The sequence below is a fragment of the Peromyscus leucopus genome, chromosome 15 (assembly GCF_004664715.2).
Source record: "Peromyscus leucopus breed LL Stock chromosome 15, UCI_PerLeu_2.1, whole genome shotgun sequence".
Lineage (NCBI taxonomy): Eukaryota > Metazoa > Chordata > Mammalia > Rodentia > Cricetidae > Peromyscus > Peromyscus leucopus.
This window is the reverse complement of record NC_051076.1, coordinates 28034989-28059157: the sequence shown is the minus strand read 5'-3', so window position 1 is coordinate 28059157 and position 24169 is coordinate 28034989. Positions and strand designations below refer to the sequence as shown.

At 59.7% G+C, this 24169-nt stretch overlaps 12 non-coding genes across 12 annotated transcripts; 6 read left to right on the top strand and 6 right to left on the bottom strand.

The window, feature by feature from the left end:
* Positions 1 to 4367: 4367 nt before the first annotated feature.
* Trnag-gcc lies at positions 4368 to 4438 on the bottom strand. Its single transcript has one exon. It is a non-coding gene; the product is annotated as a tRNA-Gly (tRNA).
* A 784-nt stretch (positions 4439 to 5222) lies between these two features.
* On the bottom strand, positions 5223 to 5305 carry Trnal-cag. Its single transcript has one exon. It is a non-coding gene; the product is annotated as a tRNA-Leu (tRNA).
* A 498-nt stretch (positions 5306 to 5803) lies between these two features.
* Trnad-guc lies at positions 5804 to 5875 on the top strand. The gene has a single exon. It is a non-coding gene; the product is annotated as a tRNA-Asp (tRNA).
* A 560-nt stretch (positions 5876 to 6435) lies between these two features.
* On the top strand, positions 6436 to 6507 carry Trnag-ucc. Its single transcript has one exon. It is a non-coding gene; the product is annotated as a tRNA-Gly (tRNA).
* A 423-nt stretch (positions 6508 to 6930) lies between these two features.
* Trnae-cuc lies at positions 6931 to 7002 on the top strand. The gene has a single exon. It is a non-coding gene; the product is annotated as a tRNA-Glu (tRNA).
* Positions 7003 to 12971: 5969 nt separating this feature from the next.
* On the bottom strand, positions 12972 to 13042 carry Trnag-gcc. The gene has a single exon. It is a non-coding gene; the product is annotated as a tRNA-Gly (tRNA).
* Positions 13043 to 13818: 776 nt separating this feature from the next.
* Trnal-cag lies at positions 13819 to 13901 on the bottom strand. The gene has a single exon. It is a non-coding gene; the product is annotated as a tRNA-Leu (tRNA).
* Positions 13902 to 14387: 486 nt separating this feature from the next.
* Positions 14388 to 14459, top strand: Trnad-guc. Its single transcript has one exon. It is a non-coding gene; the product is annotated as a tRNA-Asp (tRNA).
* Positions 14460 to 14996: 537 nt separating this feature from the next.
* Trnag-ucc lies at positions 14997 to 15068 on the top strand. The gene has a single exon. It is a non-coding gene; the product is annotated as a tRNA-Gly (tRNA).
* A 6484-nt stretch (positions 15069 to 21552) lies between these two features.
* On the bottom strand, positions 21553 to 21623 carry Trnag-gcc. Its single transcript has one exon. It is a non-coding gene; the product is annotated as a tRNA-Gly (tRNA).
* A 787-nt stretch (positions 21624 to 22410) lies between these two features.
* Trnal-cag lies at positions 22411 to 22493 on the bottom strand. The gene has a single exon. It is a non-coding gene; the product is annotated as a tRNA-Leu (tRNA).
* A 1116-nt stretch (positions 22494 to 23609) lies between these two features.
* On the top strand, positions 23610 to 23682 carry Trnag-ucc. Its single transcript has one exon. It is a non-coding gene; the product is annotated as a tRNA-Gly (tRNA).
* Positions 23683 to 24169: the final 487 nt, after the last annotated feature.

The following is a 24169-nucleotide window of genomic DNA, read 5'->3' as shown; positions in this document are numbered from 1 at the left end:
TCCGGGATCCTACCCTGGCTTCCCTCTGGGAGGGACTTGGGAGCCTTAGGGTGAAACGAACTCTTCTCCGCCCAAGTGGCTTTGAGTAACGGTGTTTGATCGGGATAATACAAACCCTAACTCCGGAGGAACCTGGTTCCTGGAGGGGAGTCTTGCTGTGACAGACCCCATCACCTGGCCTTCCCCAGGATAGGGAAAGGCCCTTGAACTGTGGGGCAGGCGGGCAAAGCAGCTGACTGCTCCAAGCTGGCTGTGCTCCTCTGGGACATCTTGGAAGGGAATGTCAGCTCCACTGGAGCTGAGAAGCCAGCGGTGATTAAGAAGACAGCAGCGTCGCCCCGTGGAGGTGAAACCTCCCTCCGCAACTCCCTTCCCTCCCCCCGGGGGGGCGGGGACTTCCTGAAGGTCAGCATGCAGAGGCTGAACCCCATGCCAGCCACCAATTTGAAAACGTGTAGGACTCGCCTATGTGGTGATGGCATTGAAGGTGTGGAAGGATGGATCCCAGAGAGCAGCGGAGGCTGGGGGTGGGCGGTGGCTCTGGAGTGCCCAGGGAGAGGCTGAGAGGGGACATGAGCAAAGGTGCAGTCTCAGGTGAACCCCACTGCGACCGGAAGGGGTGGAACGTGGGGAACAGCCGAGGCCTGGCATTTCCACATGGCATGCTCAGAGAGCCCCCGAAGAGAGCCCAGCAGAGGCAGGCGGTCACCGGCGAAGGCGGGGGTCTTGGAGAGGCGGGTAGCCCCGGACAACCACCAAAGGGGAGCAGCGGCCTCAGAGTGGAGCCCATCTAGGCCTGGGAGAGCAGCTGCAGGTGCTGTGAATGGCAGAGCTGAGGGAGGGTGACTGTCCTCCCCCTCTGGACCCACAAGAGAGCCAGTGAACAGGAGAGGCCAGACGCTGGGCTTGTGACAGTGTTGGATTTCGGTTTTGCTTTCCCAGGATAATGATCGTGCCCGGATTCTTTCTTCTCCGTGCACAAGTGCCTTTAACTTCAAACAAAACAAAACAAGGAAAAAAATCAAAACAAAGCAATAACAACAACCAAACTCTGTGTGTTTTAAGAACACTGAACGTTGAACCTCTGCCTTGAAAAAGACTGTGGCACCTATGAAGTTCTCGGTGGCGGCATATTTGCTGTAGATGTGTTCCATTCGATTATGATGTGGAATGTTTGCTTAATGATGCAAAGAAGGATGGCACTCTTTGATGTTGCAGTTGTCTGACTCTGTGAAACTGTGTTATTTTGACTGCCTCAAACATCTTCTTGGTCTAAGAAAGGGCTGAATGGCCAAGAGTTAGGATGGAGAGAGCTGAGCAGGGCTGCCAGGCAGGGGGAATAAATAGGAGCAGAAGTAAGGAGAGTATCAGAGAAAAGGAGAGGGAAAGAGGATGCCAGAGTCCAGCCACACAAGCATTCAGCCAGCCGCTCAATCAAAGCAAAGAAAAGCATACAGGATAGAGAAAGGTAAAAGTTCGGGGGTGGGGGGTAGGGGGACAAAATTAAATGGGATAATTAAAGTTAAGAAAAGATGGCCAGAAAAGAGTCAAGTTAAGCCGGGGCAATTATAAGTAGGAATAAGTCTCTGTGTATTTATTTGAGTGCTGGGTTGCGGGCTCCCAAGAGTAAAATATTATGAAAACAAACAAACAAACAAAAACAAAAACCACGACAGTTCTTGATGTTTTACATGGTGGTGTTGAGATTAAAATGAGCTCTGAGGGATAAACAAGAAAGGAAAGGTTATGGCTCAATAAGGGACCTGGTTGTGTGTCAGGGTGACAAAGTGTCAACGATGTTGGTTGGTTCTGGTGAACTTGACAACAACCTGGACTCCTCTGAGAAGAGCGAATGGGAATCGAGAAGAGTCTTCCCTGAGCCGGGCCTTCAGCCAAGTTTGTAGGTTATTGTTGGATTCACGACGGATGTGGGAGGGCACGTGAAGAGAGGAGGTGGGTGAGTGGTCAGTGCCAATCCCTGGGCAGATGGTCCTGTGTGGGATAAGAGAGCAGGCTGAGCAAGCCGGTAGGCAGCCCTCATGCAGGTCCTCTGCATCACTTCCTGCCTCTAGGTCTCTCCCCTCACCACACCACCCCCAAGACCCGACTCTGACCACCTAAGCCCCATTAACCCAGCCCTCCCCAACTCCCCCACCCATCCACCCTTCCACCACTGTGGTGCTAAGCAGTTGAAAGAAGAAATCAAACCTTCTCACCCCAAGGTTGCTTTCAGTCACACATTTGATCACAACAGTAACAAGCTCAACTGAAAACATGATCCTGGTCCCTACTCAGAACGAAAGGGGCAGGAGCCCCAGGAGATGGTTCTAGGAGCCTGATGGCAGAGATTGGGCTGTTTCTGTTCCTGCTCCTTTCCAACTCCCTCTCATTCCTACATCCCTGAGCATCACCACCAGCAGCAGCAGAAGAAGAAGAAAAAGAAGAAGAAGAAGAAGAAGAAGAAGAAGAAGAAGAAGAAGAAGAAGAAGAAGGATTAAAAGAGGTAGGAGGAGGAGAAGGAAAAGGAGGGAGAGGAAAGTGAGAAGTAAAATGAGAAACCTAATCGTGGTATTTGTAGTAGCAGTAGAAGAGGAAGCAGGAGAATTAGAAGAGAAGGAGGAGGAGGAGGAGGAGGAGAAGGAAAAGGAGGAAGAGAGGAGGAGGAGAAAGAAGAAGAAGAAGAAGAAGAAGAAGAAGAAGAGAAGAAGAAGAAGAAGAAGAAGAAGAAGAAGAAGTAGCCGCAGCAGGAGTGGCCGACATCATTGCCAGAGTTAAGAACTGCATGTCCTAGTCCCAACATCCGGTCTCCCTGCTCTTGATATGCGATCTAGTTTCTGTTCTGATTGCAGACCAATGTCAAGTGACTAGCCCCACTTGGTTCTGTTTCTGCACTCTCTTTACTAAAAAGCTGGGGGAGTCCCGACCACTCCCACTGGCCTCTGTTGAAGACAGAGAGCAGGCAGGTCAGGGACTTAACAGGCAGCAGAGGCCAGCCAGTTGCCTGTGGTTAGACAGGACCTTTCTCTGGCCAGTGTGCTGTGGATGGTCCGGTGCCAGATGGGTGAAGGCTTTCCTTCGTGAAAGCCACCGTCTTCCGGAGCAAAGAGGAGAGTTGGACTGCAGGATGGGACTCATGGTCCAGCGGATGGGAGGCTGGAGAAGGTGTGAAGCGCAGAGTGTGTGGACACACTGAGCTCGCTGGAGAGGATGGACTGTCAGCCTGGACGGTCAATGGGGCGGGCGGGGTGGTGAGGATGCAGGGCACACACACTGGCCAATAGGTCACCTGGACTAGCCCAGGTCTCAGAAAACCAGGGAGCATTGCCCTGACCTGCCAGCAAGGGCTTTGCGGTGGCACAGAAGGAACTAAGATTGAGTGATCTGTGTTTGTGCCTCTCCGGCCTGTGCCTAGACTTCTATCTGTCTCTCTGTCTCTGTCTCTCTCTCTACTCTCCCTCTCCGTCTCCCTCTCCCCATCTCTCTCTCTCTCTCTCTCTCTCTCTCTCTCTCTCTCTCTCTCGTCTCTCTCTCTCTCTCTCTGTGTGTGTGTGTGTGTGTTGTGTGTGTGTGTAACATAGAAAGAGACAGACAGACAGACAGAGATAGAGAAACAGAGAGACAGAGAGATCTCAGCAGGGAGGGAGTAGTGTCCTGTAGGGCCAAAGACTCTGTGGTTGACCAAGGGTGTGGGTGGGCTCTGGGCCGAGTGAGACGCAGGAGCGGTGGATTTCTCCACCTCCACATGGTGGAAGAGGGCGCGAGGAAACACCTCCAGCCCTGCCGAGTCTCGGGAGCTGGGATGCACTCAAGGGTCTGGAAGAGTTGCTGTGGGCAATGCGCTAGGGAAATAAGGCATCCTGGTCCCTACCGGAGTTGTCCCTCCCTCCGCAGCAAAGGAGGCACAAGAAGGTCCAGAATCAGGGACGCGATTTGGACCCCCAGCAAGAGAGGTCCGCCAGGTAAGTCTCCATCGTGAGAGAGGCAGGCTGTGTGGGGCCGGTACTGTGGGGTGGGAGGCTGGAGGTGTGGGGTGTGGGTGGTGTCGGGGGCGTGGTCTAAGAACCACGGAGGCGCTGGCTGCTGGCACCAGTGTGCAGAGGAGAGGCTAGGTATGGCAGGTGCTTTGAAGTGGCAAGGAAGTGAGTGATGGATGCAGTGTCCTTGCAGTTGGGTCTGGCTGGCTGAGTTGAGGAGAAGCGACCAGGTTAGTGGGTAGGCGCTGCTCACTGGAGCGCAGCTGGCACTGGCGCTGTCCAAGAGTCCTTGTGTCGTGTGCACAGCGCGCGCAGCTTGGACTGGGACTAGGAAGGACTGCCGGTCGGACGGGCCACTGGACATGTGGCTGAGGACCAAAAGGGACTGGACTCTGCATGGGCCGGGAATCGAACCCGGGCCTCCCGCGTGGCAGGCGAGAATTCTACCACTGAACCACCCATGCCATGGCCAACAAAATTCCCCGACTGCTCCACAGCCTCTGCTCCCCGACAGTCCCGCATCAGCTGGATCCTGGGCCCTGGCTGGCTGGACCGGCCAGGGGAGCGCCACGGCCACGGCCACGAGAGTTCCCGGTCCAGACTGAGGCTCTGGGGCTCAAGCGCGCCCCCCCTGACGGACGCCTAGGCCCACGTCAGCCTGCCCCTGCTGGCCGACGGAGCGGGCGCGTGGCTGTGAGTGCACCAAGCGTCTGGCAGGCGTTGGCAGGGAAAGGGCACCTCCGCACACGAGAATCCCCGACCACCTCAGACCACCAAGATGGGTGCGGGTGGGCGTCTCCCGCGGCAGCAGGAGGAAATGGAATGGGCCCGAAAGGGCTGGCGGGCGTGAGGGGCTGGGCGAAGAGTTCCGGGGGTCGGATGGGGGTGGACCAAGTCCTGTGTTGGCAAAAAATGGCACCGGGCAGGCAGGCAGGCTGGCTGGCTGGCTGGCTGGCTGGGCTGCCTGGGAGCTCAGGAGCGGCCGCCTCACTTGCTCCTGCACGCTCCCCATCCGCTCTCCTCCAGGAGTTGTGGCAGCTGAGAGGAGGGCGCTCGTCTAGGCACAGGTGTGGGCGCGAAGGTTTTCGGGTCCGAAGGGAGCGGCGGCGCTGGAGGGCTTGTGCAAGGAGGCGCGAGCTGCGATCTCTCTCTCTCTCTCTCTCTCTCTCTCTCTCTCTCTCTCTCTCTTCTCTCTCTCTCTCTCTCTCTTTCTCTCTCTCTCCGGGTGTTGTGGCCAAAAGATGAGCATGTCAGGAGTGGGATTCGAACCCACGCCTCCAGGGGAGACTGCGACCTGAACGCAGCGCCTTAGACCGCTCGGCCATCCTGACGGCGGGTCTGTTCGCGAGGCCGCTCGCCTGGCTGGCAGCCGGAGCCCACGCGCGCGCCGAGTGGACCTGGAGCGACGGGGCGCCCGAGCTGGTGTGGGCGTTCCGGGTGCTGAGGCTGCGGGCCTCGCCCGGGGTCCGTGGAGACGCTCCTAGGCGCCAAAGTCGCTGCAGGTCCGGGGGTGCGGGGGGGGGGGTGCGTCCGGGCCAGCAGCCCAGCCGCCGCGGGGCCGCGCAGGAGTCGGCGCAGCCTCTCCTGATGGCGTGGGCGAGGGCGGCAGAAAGCTGTCACCTGGGAGAGCCCCGCTCAACAGCCCGGGCGGCGACGCGGCGATCGCCCAGGGTTGCGGGTTCGGGTCCCGGTGCGAGGGCCGGAGGGGCCGCGTCCCGTGAACTTTGGGTTTGTGTGCGGAGGTCGGCCGTGGTGGGAGGGAGAGCTCAGGGCCTGTCTGGAGCGAACGGAGAGGGCCCGGCGTGGCGATGAGGGAGTCGTCGCGGTCCTCCCCGTTAGTATAGTGGTGAGTATCCCCGCCTGTCACGCGGGAGACCGGGGTTCGATTCCCCGACGAGGAGACGTGCCATCTTTTTAGCCAGACCGTCGCCCACGGCCGCGCTGGCCCTTTGTCCCCTTCCGAGCGCCGGGATCCGGCCGCCCACGTTCCGGCCGGCGCACCCGTCTGCGGATCCCCGGGCCCCTTGCCTGGCACCTGGCACCTGGCCAGCACTCCGACGTCTGGGATCGGGTCGCCCTCCCGACCTGGCGACGGGTGTCAGAGCCGCCCGGGTGCGACTGTCGTGCCCTGAGCCCACGCTGCGCAGGCGAGTCTTGGTGGGGACCCGCCCCGAGCGCTCGCGGACGCTCGCTCTTCCCGTGGCCTGGCGGCGCGCCGGGTTGCTGCTGCAGTCAGGTGGCGGCGAGAGCGCCCACCAGGGCCCGGCGTGTGCGTGCGGGAGGCGCGGCTGGGACGGCGGGGAACAGCGCGCAGCGGCGGAGCCCCGGTTGGCGGTGGCTCGCGCGCTGGTGTTGGCTTTGACGTCGGGGCGGTCCCCGAGGGTTAGGCCACGTCGCCGTCGCCGCTGTGCACTGTCCGGTGTCAGTCCCCGGCGTCGTGTGGGTGCCGTCCCGCGGTGCGGCGTTGGTGGTATAGTGGTGAGCATAGCTGCCTTCCCAGCAGTTGACCCGGGTTTGATTCCCGGCCAACGCAAGCTGCCAGTGTTTTGCCAAGGTCCAGGGCGGAGGCCTTCCCTGTCTGGCACCCCTCTCAGGTCGTCCGGTGACCGCCCGACCGACGGATCGCTGGACTGAGCGAAGGAAGGGAGGAGGCAGGGGGGCCGAGACGTTTTGAGGGTGTGTCTAGCGGGAGGAGAACCGCCAGGGCCAAGCGTCTAATCCGCGGGGAGGCGCCGAGCTGGGCGGTGAATCGCCAGAGGGCAGCCGGGGGCGGGCATCTGGCAGGGCAGGAGTAGGCGCAGGTGCCCGCGAGCCCCGAACGGCATCCTGGTAAGGCCGGTAAATGCGGGGTCATCGGCTCTCACGCCGGGTGGGCAGGCCGGCTTTGTGGCCTAGAGGCTGGCTGTCAGCCTGGCTCCGCGAAGCGAGTGTCGGGACCGTCGGGAGACTGCTACGCTCCCTGGTGGTCTAGTGGTTAGGATTCGGCGCTCTCACCGCCGCGGCCCTGGTTCGATTCCCGGTCAGGGAAGCCTTTCTTCTTTCTCTCGGCACCCTCGCCTCCTCCAAGCCCTCTGTCTCCTCTTGCCACCTCACGCGGGATCCTTGGCGCCGACAAATCACACGCCTCCCTTTTGTTCAGGGGCATCGCGCCTCTGCTCGCCCCTGCTGCTCTCACGCCCCCACCCATCACAACAGAGCCCGCTCCCTGTTCTCACAGCTCTCCCATTGCCTCGCTCTCCACTGCCGCCCACCGTCTCTCACACAAGACGCCAACTCTGCGCCTGGACAGCTCAGCCTGGCTGCTTCCCGTCCTGCCCAGCTTACACACCGCCACCACCACGCGGGCACACACACCCACCGCGCAGCCCTCGAGCACACGCTTCCGAGCCACTCATGGACCCCACAGAGTCTCCACCTCAGTCCCCCGCCTGCTCTGACATCCAGAAGAAGCCCCAGCTTCCCCGCCTGCCTCACCTGCCTCCTCACAGGCTCCCTGTGAGCTTTACCCTGCTCTTCACAACTCAATGTCCGCTTCAAACAAATGGAACCATTTTTGTTTTTCCGGTGATGTGTGTGTGTGTGTGTTGTGTGTGTGTGTGTGTGTATGTAGGTGTTGGTGTGTTGTGTGTATGTTATATTTTTTATGTATATCTTGAAAGACTCCAGGGTGGTGTTGGAAGGGATGGGAGGGACAGGACCCTCGGTGTGTCGTGGGGTTGTCCTGGGGAGATGTTATTGAGGTGCAGACGGCCGGATCCAGGCGAAAAGCATCCGGTGTGGTCACCTTACTCAGCTCCGCCGCCGGGGCGGGCAGTGCGTGTCCCACCCGGTTTCCTCGAAAGCCCCTTGAGCGTCTAAGGAGAGCTGAGGCCAAGTCTGGCGTTGGCAACGCGCCCGTTTCTCCGGCTCCTTGGAGACCGGGGCCCCTGCATGGGTGTGGGGAAGAGGTGCAGGCGCAGGTGTGAGTCGGAAAATTGGAGCGGAACATCGGTCCACCTGTTGGGTCCAGCGCCGGGTGGGTCCCCTCGGTCCGGACCGTGCCAGCAAGTCGAGGCCCAGAGTCAGATCCTTGAGTGCTCACGGCTGGATTGAACTCCGCCCGGATGGCAGGCATAGTGGGAGATGCCAGTCGAACCTGGGGGAGCCCAGACAGAGCCTTTTCCCACCGGACTCCAGCCCTCCCTGTCCCAGAAGCCATCCAGTCCCGGGCGCCTGGAGACACCAGTGTGAAGCGGCATCTGGGAAGGGTCTGTCCGGCCGCCCCCTGGCCACCCGTGGGACTCGAGAAAAGGCCTGGGGGGACCGGCGCGGGGGAGGGAGGGCAGGCACCGGGCAATCCTTCGCTAGCTGTCCGTGGAATGCAACCGCAGGGATGCAGGATGACCGGCTCTGTGCTAGCTGGCTTTGGGCAACGCGACACCTCTGGGAAGAGGGACTGTAGCGTGAGAAAACGTCTCTATAGCGTGTGCCTGCCCTGAGTGATGGATGTGGGACAGCCCAGAGGACATAAGTAGGCCATGGTGCTGGGGTGCGGGGAAGAGAGCAGGCACAGGATGAGGGAGTGGCGAGTTGTGGCCAGCGGCCTTCCCACCCTGAGCAGGCATCCTGAGCTGTGTAGGACAGCTGGCTGAGCAAGCCGGTAGGGAGCACTCTCCCACAGACACCTGCTACAGCAGTTAATGCCTCCGGGATCCTACCCTGGCTTCCCTCTGGGAGGGACTTAGGAGCCTTAGGGTGAAACGAACTCTTCTCCGCCCAAGTGGCTTTGAGTCACGGTGTTTGATCGCGATAATACAAACCCTAACTCAGGAGGAACCTGGTTCCTGGAGTGGAGTCTTGCTGTGACGGACCCCATCACCTGGCCTTCCCCAGGATTGGGAAAGGCCCTTGAACTGTGGGCGGGCGGGCAAAGCAGCTGACTGCTCCAAGCTGGCTGTGCTCCTCTGGGACATCTTGGAAGGGAATGTCAGCTCCCCTGGAGCTGAGAAGCTAGCGGTGATTAAGAAGACAGCAGCGTCCCCCCGGAGGTGAAACCTCCCTCCCCAACCCCCTTCCCCCCCCGGGGGGGGGCCGGGACTTCCTGAAGGTCAGCATGCAGAGGCTGAACCCCATGCCAGCCACCAATTTGAAAACGTGTAGGACTCGCCTATGTGGTGATGGCATTGAAGGTGTGGAAGGATGGATCCCAGAGAGCAGCGGAGGCTGGGGGTGAGCGTTGGCTCTGGAGTGCCCAGGGAGAGGCTGAGAGGGGACATGAGCAAAGGTGCAGTCTCAGGTGAACCCCACTGCGACCGGAAGGGGTGGAACGTGGGGAACAGCCGAGGCCTGGCATTTCCACATGGCATGCTCAGAGAGCCCCCGAAGAGAGCCCAGCAGAGGCAGGCGGTCACCGGCGAAGGCGGGGGTCTTGGAGAGGCGGGTACCCCCGGACAGCCACCAAAGGGGAGCAGTGGCCTCAGAGTGGAGCCCATCTAGGCCTGGGAGAGCAGCTGCAGGTGCTGTGAATGGCAGAGCTGAGGGAGGGTGACTTCCTCCTCCTCTGGACCCACAAGAGAGCCAGTGAACAGGAGAGGCCAGACGCTGGGCTTGTGACAGTGTTGGACTTCGGTTTTGCTTTCCCAGGATAATGATCGTGCCCGGATTCTTTCTTCTCCGTGCACAAGTGCCTTTAACTTCAAACAAAACAAAACAAGGAAAAAAATCAAAACAAAGCAATAACAACAACCAAACTCTGTGTGTTTTAAGAACACTGAACGTTGAACCTCTGCCTTGAAAAAGACTGTGGCACCTATGAAGTTCTCGGTTGCGGCATATTTGCTGTAGATGTGTTCCATTCGATTATGATGGGGAATGTTTTGCTTAATGATGCAAAGAAGGATGGCACTCTTTGATGTTGCAGTTGTCTGACTCTGTGAAGCTGTGTTATTTTGACTGCCTCAAACACCTTCTTGGTCTAAGAAAGGGCTGAACGGCCAAGAGTTAGGATGGAGAGAGCTGAGCAGGGCTGCCAGGCAGGGGGAATAAATAGGAGCAGAAGTAAGGAGAGTATCAGAGAAAAGGAGAGGGAAAGAGGATGCCAGAGTCCAGCACACAAGCATTCAGCCAGCCGCTCAATCAAAGCAAAGAAAAGCATACAGGATAGAGAAAGGTAAAAAGTTCGGGGGGGGGGGGGGGACAAAATTAATTGGGAATGATTAAAGTTAAGAAAAAGATGGCCAGAAAAGAGTCAAGTTAAGCCCGGCAATTATAAGTAGGAATAAGTCTCTGTGTATTTATTTGAGTGCTGGGTTGCGGGCTCCCAAGATAAAATATTATGAAAACAAACAAACAAACAAAAACAAAAACCACGACAGTTCTTGATGTTTTACATGGTGGTGTTGAGATTAAAATGAGCTCTGAGGAATGAACAAGAAAGGAAAGGTTATGGCTCAATAAGGGACCTAGTTGTGTGTCAGGTTGACAAGGGTCAACGATGTTGGTTGGTTCTGTGAACTTGACAAAAACCTGGACTCCTCTGAGAAGAGCGAATGGGAATCGAGAAGAGTCTTCCCTGAGCCGGGCCTTCAGCCAAGTTTGTAGGTTATTGTTGGATTCACGACGGATGTGGGAGGGCACGTGAAGAGAGGAGGTGGGTGAGTGGTCAGTGCCAATCCCTGGGCAGATGGTCCTGTGTGGGATAAGAGAGCAGGCTGAGCAAGCCGGTAGGCAGCCTCATGCAGGTCCTCTGCATCACTTCCTGCCTCTAGGTCTCTCCCTCACCACACCACCCCAAGACCCGACTCTGACCACTAAGCCCCATTAACCCAGCCCTCCCCAACTCCCCCACCCATCCACACTCCACCACTGTGGTGCTAAGCAGTTGAAAGAAGAAATCAAACCTTCTCACCCCAAGGTGCTTTCAGTCACACATTTGATCACAACAGTAACAAGCTCAACTGAAAACATGATCCTGGTCCTACTCAAGAAACGAAAGGGGCAGGAGCCCCAGGAGATGGTTCTAGGAGCCTGATGGCAGAGATTGGGCTGTTTCTGTTCCTGCTCTTTTCCAACTCCCTCTCATTCCTACATCCCTGAGCATCACCACCAGCAGCAGCAGAAGAAGAAGAAAAAGAGAAGAAGAAGAAGAAGAAGAAGAAGAAGAAGAAGAAGAAGAAGAAAGGATTAAAAGAGGTAGGAGAGGAGAAGGAAAAGGAGGGAGAGGAAAGTGAAAGTAAAATGAGAACCTAATCGTGGTATTTGTAGTAGCAGTAGAAGAGGAAGCAGGAGAATTAGAAGAGAAGGAGGAGGAGGAGGAGGAGAAGGAAAGGAGGAAGAGAGGAGGAGGAGAAAGAAGAAGAAGAAGAAGAAGAAGAAGAAGAAGAAGAAGAAGAAGAAGAAGAAGAAGAAGAAGTAGCCGCAGCAGGAGTGGCCGATCATTGCCAGAGTTAAGAACTGCATGTCCTAGTCCCAACATCCGGTCTCCCTGCTCTTGATATGCGATCTAGTTTCTGTCTGATTGCAGACCAATGTCAAGTGACTAGCCCCACTTGGTTCTGTTTCTGCACTCTCTTTACTAAAAAGCTGGGGGAGTCCGACCACTCCCACTGGCCTCTGTTGAAGACAGAGAGCAGGCAGGTCAGGGACTTAACAGGCAGCAGAGGCCAGCCAGTTGCCTGTGGTTAGACAGGACCTTTCTCTGGCCAGTGTGCTGTGGATGGGTCCGGTGCCAGATGGGTTAAGGCTTTCCTTCGTGAAAGCCACCGTTTCCGGAGCAAAGAGGAGAGTTGGACTGCAGGATGGGACTCATGGTCCAGCGGATGGGAGGCTGGAGAAGGTGTGAAGCGCAGAGTGTGTGGACACACTGAGCTCGCTGGAGAGGATGGACTGTCAGCCTGGACGGTCAATGGGCGGGCGGGGTGGTGAGGATGCAGGGCACACACACTGGCCAATAGGTCACCTGGACTAGCCCAGGTCTCAGAAAACCAGGGAGCATTGCCCTGACCTGCCAGCAAGGGCTTTGCGGTGGCACAGAAGGAACTAAGATTGAGTGATCTGTGTTTGTGCCTCTCCGGCCTGTGCCTAGACTTCTATCTGTCTCTCTGTCTCTGTCTCTCTCTCTACTCTCCTCTCCGTCTCCCTCTCCCCCATCTCTCTCTCTCTCTCTCTCTCTCTCTCTCTCTCTCTCTCTCTCTCTGTGTGTGTGTGTGTGTGTGTGTTTGTGTGTGTGTGTAACATAGAAAGAGACAGACAGACAGACAGAGATAGAGAAACAGAGAGACAGAGAGATCTCAGCAGGGAGGGAGTAGTGTCCTGTAGGGCCAAAGACTCTGTGGTTGACCAAGGGTGTGGGTGGGCTCTGGGCCGAGTGAGACGCAGGAGCGGTGGATTTCTCCACCTCCACATGGTGGAAGAGGGCGCGAGGAAACACCTCCAGCCCTGCCGAGTCTCGGGAGCTGGGATGCACTCAAGGGTCTGAAGAGTTGCTGTGGGCAATGCGCTAGGGAAATAAGGCATCCTGGTCCCTACCGGAGTTGTCCCTCCTCAGCAAAGGAGGCACAAGAAGGTCCAGAATCAGGGACGCGATTCGGACCCCAGCAAGAGAGGTCCGCCAGGTAAGTCTCCATCGTGAGAGAGGCAGGCTGTGTGGAGCCGGTACTGTGGGGTGGGAGGCTGGAGGTGTGGGGTGTGGGTGGTGTCGGGGCGTGGTCTAAGAACCACGGAGGCGCTGGCTGCTGGCACCAGTGTGCAGAGGAGAGGCTAGGTATGGCAGGTGCTTTGAAGTGGCAAGGAAGTGAGTGATGGATGCAGTGTCCTTGCAGTTGGGTCTGGCTGGCTGAGTTGAGGAGAAGCGACCAGGTTAGTGGTAGGCGCTGGCTCACTGGAGCGCAGCTGGCACTGGCGCTGTCCAAGAGTCCTTGTGTCGTGTGCACAGCGCGCGCAGCTTGGACTGGGACTAGGAAGGACTGCCGGCCGCCGGGACACTGGACATGTGGCTGAGGACCAAAAGGGACTGGACTCTGCATGGGCCGGGAATCGAACCCGGGCCTCCCGCGTGGCAGGCGAGAATTCTACCACTGAACCACCCATGCCATGGCCAACAAAATTCCCCGACTGCTCCCACAGCCTCTGCTCCCCGACAGTCCCTGCATCAGCTGGATCCTGGGCCCTGGCTGGCTGGACCGGCCAGGGAGCGCCACGGCCACGGCCACGAGAGTTCCCGGTCCAGACTGAGGCTCTGGGGCTCAAGCGCGCCCCCTGACGGACGCCTAGGCCCCACGTCAGCCCTGCCCTGCTGGCCGACGGAGCGGCGCGTGGCTGTGAGTGCACCAAGCGTCTGGCAGGCGTTGGCAGGGAAAGGGCACCTCCGCACACGAGAATCCCCGACCACCTCAGACCACCAAGATGGGTGCGGTGGGCGTCTCCCGCGGCAGCAGGAGGAAATGGAATGGGCCCGAAAGGGCTGGCGCGTGAGGGCTGGGCGAAGAGTTCCGGGGGTCGGATGGGGGTGGACCAAGTCCTGTGTTGGCAAAAAATGGCACCGGGCAGGCAGGCAGGCTGGCTGGCTGGCTGGCTGCTGGCTGCCTGGAGCTCAGGAGCGGCCGCCTCACTTGCTCCTGCACGCTCCCCATCCGCTCTCCTCCAGGAGTTGGTGCAGCTGAGAGGAGGGCGCTCGTCTAGGCACAGGTGTGGGCGCGAAGGTTTCGGTCCGAAGGGAGCGGCGCGCTGGAGGCTTGTGCAAGGAGGCGCGAGCTGCGATCTCTCTCTCTCTCTCTCTCTCTCTCTCTCTCTCTCTCTCTCTCTCTCTCTCTCTCTCTCTCTCTCTCTCTCTCTCTCTTTCTCCCCGGTTTGTGGCCAAAAGATGAGCATTCAGGAGTGGGATTCGAACCCACGCCTCCAGGGGAGACTGCGACCTGAACGCAGCGCCTTAGACCGCTCGGCCATCCTGACGGCGGGTCTGTTCGCGCGGCCGCTCGCCTGGCTGGCAGCCGGAGCCCACGCGCGCGCCGAGTGGACCTGGAGCGACGGCGCCCGAGCTGTTGTGGGCGTTCCGGTGCTGAGGCTGCGGGCCTCGCCCGGGGTCCGTGGAGACGCTCCTAGGCGCCAAAAGTCGCTGCAGGTCCCGGGGGTGCGGTGGGGGTGCGTCCGGGCCAGCAGCCCAGCCGCCGCGGGGCCGCGCAGGAGTCGGCGCAGCCTCTCCTGATGGCGTGGGCGAGGGCTGCAGAAAGCTGTCACCTGGAGAGCCCCGCTCAACAGCCCGGCGGCGAGGGGCGACCGCCCAGGGTGCGGTTCGGTCCCGGTGCGAGGGGCATTGTGGCGGCGTCCCGGGAACTTTGGGTTTGTGTGCGGAGGTCGGCCGTGGTGGGAGGGAGAGCTCAGGGCCTGTCTGGAGCGACGGAGAGGGCCCGGCGTGGCGATGGAACGTCGTCGCGGTCCTCCCCGTTAGTATAGTGGTGAGTATCCCCGCCTGTCACGCGGGACACCGGGGTTCGATTCCCCGACGAGGAGACGTGCCTTCTTTTTAGCCAGACCGTCGCCCACGGCCGCGCTGGCCCTTGGTCCCTTCCGAGCGCCGGGATCCGGCCGCCCACGTTCCGGCCGGCGGACCCCCGGGCCCCTCCTGGCACCTGGCACCTGGCCCAGCACTCCGACGTCTGGGATCGGGTCGCCCTCCCACCTGGCGACGGGTGTCAGAGCCGCCCGGGTGCGACTCTCGTGTCCGAGCCCCCTGCGCAGGCGAGTCTTTGTGGGACCCGGCCCGAGCGCTCCCGGACGCTCGCTCTTCCCCGAGGCCCTGGCGGCGCGCCGGGTTGCTGCTGCAGTCAGGTGGCGAGAGCGCCCACCAGGGCCCGGCGTGTGCGTGCGGGAGGCGCGGCGGGACGCGGGGAACAGCGCGCAGCGGCGGAGCCCCGGTTGGCGGTGGCTCACGCGCGGCTTTGGCTTTGACGTCGGGGCGGTCCCCGAGTGGTAGGGCACGTCGCCGTCGCGCTGTCCACTGCCGGGTGTCAGTCCCCGGCGTCGTGTGGGTGCCGTCCCGGCGGTGCGGCGTTGGTGGTATAGTGGTGAGCATAGCTGCCTTCCAAGCAGTTGACCCGGGTTCGATTCCCGGCCAACGCAAGCTGCCGGTGTTTTGCCAAGGTCCAGGGCCGAGGCTGGCCCTGTCTGGCACCCTCTCAGGTCGTCCGGTGACCGCGACCGACGATCGCAGACTGAGCGAAGGAAGGAGGCAGGGGGGCCGAGACGTTTTGAGGGTGTGTCTAGCGAGGAGAACCGCCAGGGCCAGCGTCTAATCCGCGGGGAGGCGCCGAGCTGGGCGGCGAATCGCCAGAGGAGGCGGGGCGGGCATCTGGCAGGGCAGGAGTAGGCGCAGGTGCCCGCGAGCCCCGAACGGCATCGTGTAAGGCCGGTAAATGCGGCCATCGGCTCTCGCGCCGGGTGGGCGGCCGGCATTGTGGCCTAGAGGCTGGCTGTCAGCCTGGCTCCGGGATGCGAGTGTCGGGACCGTCGGGAGACTGCGACTCTCCTGTGGTCTAGTGGTTAGGATTCGGCGCTCTCACCGCCCGCGGCTCGGTTCGATCCCGGTCAGGGAAGCCTTTCTTCTTTCTCTCGCACCCTCGCCTCCTCCCCAAGCCCTCTCTTTCCTCTTGCCATCTCACGCGCGGATCCTTGGCGCCAACAAATCACACGCCTCCTTTTTGTTCAGGGCCATCGCGCCTCTGCTCGCCCTGCCGCTCTCACGCCCCCACCCATCACAACAGAGCCACTCCCTGTCTGCACAGCTCTCCCATTGCCTCGCTCTCCACTGCCGCCCACCGTGTCTCACACAAGACGCCAACTCTGCGCCTGGATAGCTCAGCCTGCTGCTTCCCGTCCTGCCCAGCTCACACACCGCCGCCACCACGCGGCACACACCTACCCGCAGCCCTCGAGCACACGCTTCCGAGCCACTCCTGGACCCCACAGAGTCTCCACCTCACTCCCCCGCCTGCTCTGAGATCCCAGAAGAAGCCCCAGCTGCCCCGCCTGCCTCACCTGCCTCATCACAGGCTCCCTGTGAGCTTTACCCTGCTCTTCCCAACTCAAAGACCGCTTCAAACAAATGGAACCATTTTGTTTTCCGTGAGTGTGTGTGTGTGTGTGTGTGTGTGTGTGTGCGTTGTGGTGCGTGCGTGTGTGTGTGTGTGTGTGTGTGTGTGTGTGTTGGTGTTGGTGTGTTGTGTGTATGTTATATTTTTATGTATATCTTGAAAGACTCCAGGGTGGTGTTGAAGATGGAGGGACAGACCCTCGGTGTGTCGTGGGGTTGCCCTGGGAGGTGTTATTGAGGGCAGACGGCCGGATCCAGGCGAAAAGCATCCGTGTGGTCACCTTACTCAGCTCCGCCGCCGGGGCGGGCAGTGCGTGTCCCCACCCGGTTTCCTAGAAAGCCCCTTGAGCATCTAAGGAGAGCTGAGGCCAAGTCTGGCGTTTGCAACGCGCCGTTTCTCCGGCTCCTTGGAGACCGGGCCCCTGCATGGGTGTGGGAAGAGGTGCAGCGCAGGTTGAGTTGGAAAATTGTAGCGGAACGTCGGTCCACCTGTTGGTCCAGCGCCGGGTGGTCCCCTCGTCCTGATCGTGCCAGCAAGTCCGAGGCCCAGAGTCAGATCCTTGAGTACTGACGGCTGGATTGAACTCCGCCCGGATGGCAGCATAGTGGGAGATGACAGTCGATCCTGGGGAGCCCAGACAGAGCCTTTTCCCCACCGGACTCCAGCCCTCCCTGTCCCAGAACCATCCCATCCCGGCGCCTGGAGACACCAGTGTGAAGCGGCATCTGGGAAGGGTCTGTCCGGCCGCCCCCTGGCCACCCGTGGGACTCGGAGAGAAGGCCTGGGGGGACCGCGCGGGAGATGGAGGGCAGCACGGGGCAATCCTTCTCTAGCTGTCCGTGGAATGCCAACCGCAGGATGCAGGGATGTCTGACTCTGTGCTAGCTGGCTTTGGGCAACGCGACACCTCTGGAAGAGGGACTGTAGCGTGAGAAAACGTCTCTATAGCGTGTGCCTGCCAGGAGTGATGGATGTGGGACAGCCCAGAGGACATAAGTAGGCAGGTGCTGGGGTGCGGGGAAGGAGGAGGCACAGGATGAGGGAGTGGCGAGTTGTGGCCCTTCCCACCCTGGGCAGGCAATCCTGAGCTGTGTAGGACAGCTGGCTGAGCAAGCCGGTAGGGAGCACTCTCCACAGACACCTGCTACAGCAGTTCCTGCCTCTGGGATCCTACCCTGGCTTCCCTCTGGGAGGGATTAGGAGCCTTAGGGTGAAACGAACTCTTCTCCGCCAAGTGACTTTGAGTCACGGTGTTTGATCGCGATAATACAAACCCTAACTCCGGAGGAACCTGGTTCCTGGAGTGGAGTCTTGCTGTGGACAGACCCCATCACCTGGCCTTCCCCAGGATTGGGAAAGGCCCTTGAACTGTGGGCAGGCGGGCAAAGCAGCTGACTGCTCCAAGCTGGCTGTGCTCCTCTGGGACATCTTGGAAGGGAATGTCAGCTCCACTGGAGCTGAGAAGCCAGCTGTGATTAAGAAGACAGCAGCGTCCCCGCGGAGGTGAAACCTTCCTCCGCAACCCCCTTCCCTCCCCCCGGGGGCGGGGACTTCCTGAAGTTCAGCATGCAGAGGGCTGAACCCCATGCCAGCCACCAATTTGAAAACGTGTAGGACTCGCCTATGTGGTGATGGCATTGAAGGTGTGGAAGGATGGATACCAGAGAGCAGCGGAGGCTGGGGGTGGCGTTGGCTCTGGAGTGCCCAGGGAGAGGCTGAGAGGGGACATGAGCAAAGGTGCAGTCTCAGGTGAACCCCACTGCGACCGGAAGGGGTGGAACGTGGGGGAACAGCCGAGGCCTGGCATTTCCACATGGCATGCTCAGAGAGCCCCGAAGAGAGCCCAGCAGAGGCAGGCGGTCACCGGCGAAGGCGGGGGTCTTGGAGAGGCGGGTACCCCCGGACAGCCACCAAAGGGGAGCAGTGCCTCAGAGTGGAGCCCATCTAGGCCTGGGAGAGCAGCTGCAGGTGCTGTGAATGGCAGAGCTGAGGAGGGTGACCGTCCTCCCCCTCTGGACCCACAAGAGAGCCAGTGAACAGGAGAGGCCAGACGCTGGGCTTGTGACAGTGTTGGACTTCGGTTTTGCTTTCCCAGGATAATGATCGTGCCCGGATTCTTTCTTCTCCGCTGCACAAGTGCCTTTAACTTCAAACAAAACAAAACAAGGAAAAAAATCAAAACAAAGCAATAACAACAACCAAAACTCTGTGTGTTTTAAGAACACTGAACGTTGAACCTCTGCCTTGAAAAAGACTGTGGCACCTATGAAGTTCTCGTTGCGGCATATTTGCTGTAGATGTGTTCCATTCGATTATGATGTGGAATGTTTGCTTAATGATGCAAAGAAGGATGGCACTCTTTGATGTTGCAGTTGTCTGACTCTGTGAAGCTGTGTTATTTTGACTGCCTCAAACACCTTCTTGGTCTAAGAAAGGCTGAACGGCCAAGAGTTAGGATGGAGAGAGCTGAGCAGGGCTGCCAGGCAGGGGGAATAAATAGGAGCAGAAGTAAGGAGAGTATCAGAGAAAAGGAGAGGGAAAGAGGATGCCAGAGTCCAGCCACACAAGCAATTCAGCCAGCCGCTCAATCAAAGCAAAGAAAAGCATACAGGATAGAGAAAGGTAAAAGTTCGGGGGGGGGGACAAAATTAAATGGGATGATTAAAGTTAAGAAAAGATGCCAGAAAAGAGTCAAGTTAAGCCCGGGGCAATTATAAGTAGAATAAGTCTCTGTGTATTTATTTGAGTGCTGGGTTGCGGGCTCCATAGAGTAAAAATATTATGAAAACAAACAAAACAAACAAAAACAAAAACCACGACAGTTCTTGATGTTTTACATGTGGTGTTGAGATTAAATGAGCTCTGAGGAATGAACAAGAAAGGAAAGGTTATGGCTCAATAAGGGACCTAGTTGTGTGTCAGGTTGACAAAGGGTCAACGATGTTGGTTGGTTCTGGTGAACTTGACAAAAACCTGGACTCCTCTGAGAAGAGCGAATGGGAATCGAGAAGAGTCTTCCCTGAGCCGGGCTTCAGCCAAGTTTGTAGGTTATTGTTGGATTCACGACGGATGTGGGAGGGCACGTGAAGAGAGGAGGTGGGTGAGTGGTCAGTGCCAATCCCTGGGCAGATGGTCCTGTGTGGGATAAGAGAGCAGGCTGAGCAAGCCGGTTAGGCAGCCCTCATGCAGGTCCTCTGCATCACTTCCTGCCTCTAGGTCTCTCCCTCACCACACCACCCCCAAGACCCGACTCTGACCACCTAAGCCCCATTAACCCAGCCCTCCCCAACTCCCCCACCCATCCACACTCCCCACCACTGTGGTGCTAAGCAGTTGAAAGAAGAAATCAAACCTTCTCACCCCAAGGTTGCTTTCAGTCACACATTTGATCACAACAGTAACAAGCTCAACTGAAAACATGATCCTGGTCCCTACTCAGAACGAAAGGGGCAGGAGCCCCAGGAGATGGTTCTAGGAGCCTGATGGCAGAGATTGGGCTGTTTCTGTTCCTGCTCCTTTCCAACTCCCTCTCATTCCTACATCCCTGAGCATCACCACCAGCAGCAGCAGAAGAAGAAGAAAAAGAAGAAGAAGAAGAAAGAAGAAGAAGAAAGAAGAAGAAGAAGAAAGGATTAAAAAGAGGTAGGAGGAGGAGAAGGAAAAAGGAGGGAGAGGAAAGTGAGAAGTAAAATGAGAAACTAATCGTGGTATTTGTAGTAGCAGTAGAAGAGGAAGCAGGAGAATTAGAAGAGAAGGAGGAGGAGGAGGAGGAGGAGGAGAAGGAAAAGGAGGAAGAGAGGAGGAGGAGAAAGAAGAAGAAGAAGAAGAAGAAGAAGAAGAAGAAGAAGAAGAAGAAGAAGAAGAAGAAGAAGAAGAAGTAGCCGCAGCAGGAGTGGCCGACATCATTGCCAGAGTTAAGAACTGCATGTCCTAGTCCCAACATCCGGTCTCCCCTGCTCTTGATATGCGATCTAGTTTCTGTTCTGATTGCAGACCAATGTCAAGTGACTAGCCCCACTTGGTTCTGTTTCTGCACTCTCTTTACTAAAAAGCTGGGGGAGTCCCGACCACTCCCACTGGCCTCTGTTGAAGACAGAGAGCAGGCAGGTCAGGGACTTAACAGGCAGCAGAGGCCAGCCAGTTGCCTGTGGTTAGACAGGACCTTTCTCTGGCCAGTGTGCTGTGGATGGGTCCGGTTCCAGATGGGTTAAGGCTTTCCTTCGTGAAAGCCACCGTCTTCCGGAGCAAAGAGGAGAGTTGGACTGCAGGGATGGGACTCATGGTCCAGCGGATGGGAGGCTGGAGAAGTGTGAAGCGCAGAGTGTGTGGACACACTGAGCTCGCTGGAGAGGATGGACTGTCAGCCTGGACGGTCAATGGGGCGGGCGGGGTGGTGAGGATGCAGGGCACACACACTGGCCAATAGGTCACCTGGACTAGCCCAGGTCTCAGAAAACCAGGGAGCATTGCCCTGACCTGCAGCAAGGGCTTTGCGGTGGCACAGAAGGAACTAAGATTGAGTGATCTGTGTTTGTGCCTCTCCGGCCTGTGCCTAGACTTCTATCTGTCTCTCTGTCTCTGTCTCTCTCTCTACTCTCCCTCTCCGTCTCCCTCTCCCCATCTCTCTCTCTCTCTCTCTCTCTCTCTCTCTCTCTCTCTCTCTCTCTCTCTCTCTCTCTCTGTGTGTGTGTGTGTGTGTGTGTGTTTGTGTGTGTGTGTAACATAGAAAGAGACAGACAGACAGACAGAGATAGAGAAACAGAGAGACAGAGAGATCTCAGCAGGGAGGGAGTAGTGTCCTGTAGGGCCAAAGACTCTGTGGTTGACCAAGGGTGTGGGTGGGCTCTGGGCCGAGTGAGACGCAGGAGCGGTGGATTTCTCCACCTCCACATGGTGGAAGAGGGCGCGAGGAAACACCTCCAGCCCTGCCGAGTCTCGGGAGCTGGGATGCACTCAAGGGTCTGAAGAGTTGCTGTGGGCAATGCGCTAGGGAAATAAGGCATCCTGGTCCCTACCGGAGTTGTCCCTCCCTCCGCAGCAAAGGAGGCACAAGAAGGTCCAGAATCAGGGACGCGATTTGGACCCCCAGCAAGAGAGGTCCGCCAGGTAAGTCTCCATCGTGAGAGAGGCAGGCTGTGTGGAGCCGGTAGTGTGGGGTGGGAGGCTGGAGGTGTGGGTGTGGGTGGTGTCGGGGGCGTGGTCTAAGAACCACGGAGGCGCTGGCTGCTGGCACCAGTGTGCAGAGGAGAGGCTAGGTATGGCAGGTGCTTTGAAGTGGCAAGGAAGTGAGTGATGGATGCAGTGTCCTTGCAGTTGGGTCTGGCTGGCTGAGTTGAGGAGAAGCGACCAGGTTAGTGGGTAGGCGCTGGCTCACTGGAGCGCAGCTGGCACTGGCGCTGTCCAAGAGTCCTTGTGTCGTGTGCACAGCGCGCGCAGCTTGGACTGGACTAGGAAGGACTGCCGGCCCGCCGGGACACTGGACATGTGGCTGAGGACCAAAAGGGACTGGACTCTGCATGGGCCGGGAATCGAACCCGGGCCTCCCGCGTGGCAGGCGAGAATTCTACCACTGAACCACCCATGCCATGGCCAACAAAATTCCCCGACTGCTCCCACAGCCTCTGCTCCCCGACAGTCCCTGCATCAGCTGGATCCTGGGCCCTGGCTGGCTGGACCGGCCAGGGGAGCGCCACGGCCACGGCCACGAGAGTTCCCGGTCCAGACTGAGGCTCTGGGGCTCAAGCGCGCCCCCCCTGACGGACGCCTAGGCCCCACGTCAGCCCTGCCCCTGCTGGCCGACGGAGCGGGCGCGTGGCTGTGAGTGCACCAAGCGTCTGGCAGGCGTTGGCAGGGAAAGGGCACCTCCGCACACGAGAATCCCCGACCACCTCAGACCACCAAGATGGGTGCGGTGGGCGTCTCCCGCGGCAGCAGGAGGAAATGGAATGGGCCCGAAAGGGCTGGCGGGCGTGAGGGCTGGGCGAAGAGTTCCGGGGGTCGGATGGGGGTGGACCAAGTCCTGTGTTGGCAAAAAATGGCACCGGGCAGGCAGGCAGGCTGGCTGGCTGGCTGGCTGGCTGGGCTGCTGGGAGCTCAGGAGCGGCCGCCTCACTTGCTCCTGCACGCTCCCCATCCGCTCTCCTCCAGGAGTTGGTGGCAGCTGAGAGGAGGGCGCTCGTCTAGGCACAGGTGTGGGCGCGAAGGTTTCGGGTCCGAAGGGAGCGGCGGCGCTGGAGGGCTTGTGCAAGGAGGCGCGAGCTGCGATCTCTCTCTCTCTCTCTCTCTCTCTCTCTCTCTCTCTCTCTCTCTCTCTCTCTCTCTCTCTCTCTCTCTCTCTCTTCTCCCCGGGTGTTGTGGCCAAAAGATGAGCATGTCAGGAGTGGGATTCGAACCCACGCCTCCAGGGGAGACTGCGACCTGAACGCAGCGCCTTAGACCGCTCGGCCATCCTGACGGCGGGTCTGTTCGCGCGGCCGCTCGCCTGGCTGGCAGCCGGAGCCCACGCGCGCGCCGAGTGGACCTGGAGCGACGGGGCGCCCGAGCTGGTGTGGGCGTTCCGGGTGCTGAGGCTGCGGGCCTCGCCCGGGGTCCGTGGAGACGCTCCTAGGCGCCAAAGTCGCTGCAGGTCCCGGGGGTGCGGTGGGGGTGCGTCCGGGCCAGCAGCCCAGCCGCCGCGGGGCCGCGCAGGAGTCGGCGCAGCCTCTCCTGATGGCGTGGGCGAGGGCTGCAGAAAGCTGTCACCTGGGAGAGCCCCGCTCAACAGCCCGGGCGGCGAGGGGGCGACCGCCCAGGGTTGCGGGTTCGGGTCCCGGTGCGAGGGGCATTGTGGCGGCGTCCCGGGAACTTTGGGTTTTGTGTGCGGAGGTCGGCCGTGGTGGGAGGGAGAGCTCAGGGCCTGTCTGGAGCGACGGAGAGGGCCCGGCGTGGCGATGGAACGTCGTCGCGGTCCTCCCCGTTAGTATAGTGGTGAGTATCCCCGCCTGTCACGCGGGACACCGGGATTCGATTTCCCCGACGAGGAGACGTGCCTTCTTTTTAGCCAGACCGTCGCCCACGGTCGCGCTGGCCCTTGGTCCCTTCCGAGCGCCGGGATCCGGCCGCCACGTTCCGGCCGGCGGACCCCCGGGCCCCTTGCCTGGCACCTGGCACCTGGCCCAGCACTCCGACGTCTGGGATCGGGTCGCCCTCCCAACCTGGCTACGGGTGTCAGAGCCGCCCGGGTGCGACTCTCGTGTCCGGACCCCCCTGCGCAGGCGAGTCTTTGTAGGGACCCGGCCCGAGCGCTCCCGGACGCTCGCTCTTCCCCGAGGCCCTGGCGGCGCGCCGGGTTGCTGCTGCAGTCAGGTGGCGGCGAGAGCGCCCACCAGGGCCCGGCGTGTGCGTGCGGGAGGCGCGGCGGGGACCGCGGGGAACAGCGCGCAGCGGCGGAGCCCCGGTTGGCGGTGGCTCACGCGCCGGCTTTGGCTTTGACGTCGGGGCGGTCCCCGAGTGGTAGGGCACGTCGCCGTCGCCGCTGTCCACTGCCGGGTGTCAGTCCCCGGCGTCGTGTGGGTGCCGTCCCGGCGGTGCGGCGTTGGTGGTATAGTGGTGAGCATAGCTGCCTTCCAAGCAGTTGACCCGGGTTTCGATTCCCGGCCAACGCAAGCTGCCGGTGTTTTGCCAAGGTCCAGGGCGAGGCTGGCCCTGTCTGGCACCGCTCTCAGGTCGTCCGGTGACCGCCCGACCGACGGATCGCAGAACTGAGCGAAGGAAGGGAGGAGGCAGGGGGGCCGAGACGTTTTGAGGGTGTGTCTAGCGAGAGGAGAACCGCCAGGGCCAGGCGTCTAATCCGCGGGGAGGCGCCGAGCTGGGCGGCGAATCGCCAGAGGGTAGGCGGGGACGGGCAGCTGGCAGGGCAGGAGTAGGCGCAGGTGCCCGCGAGCCCCGAACGGCATCGTGGTAAGGCCGGTAAATGCGGGGCCATCGGCTCTCGCGCCGGGTGGGCGGGCCGGCATTGTGGCCTAGAGGCTGGCTGTCAGCCTGGCTCCGGGATGCGAGTGTCGGGACCGTCGGGAGACTGCGACTCTCCCTGGTGGTCTAGTGGTTAGGATTCGGCGCTCTCACCGCCGCGGCTCGGTTCGATTCCCGGTC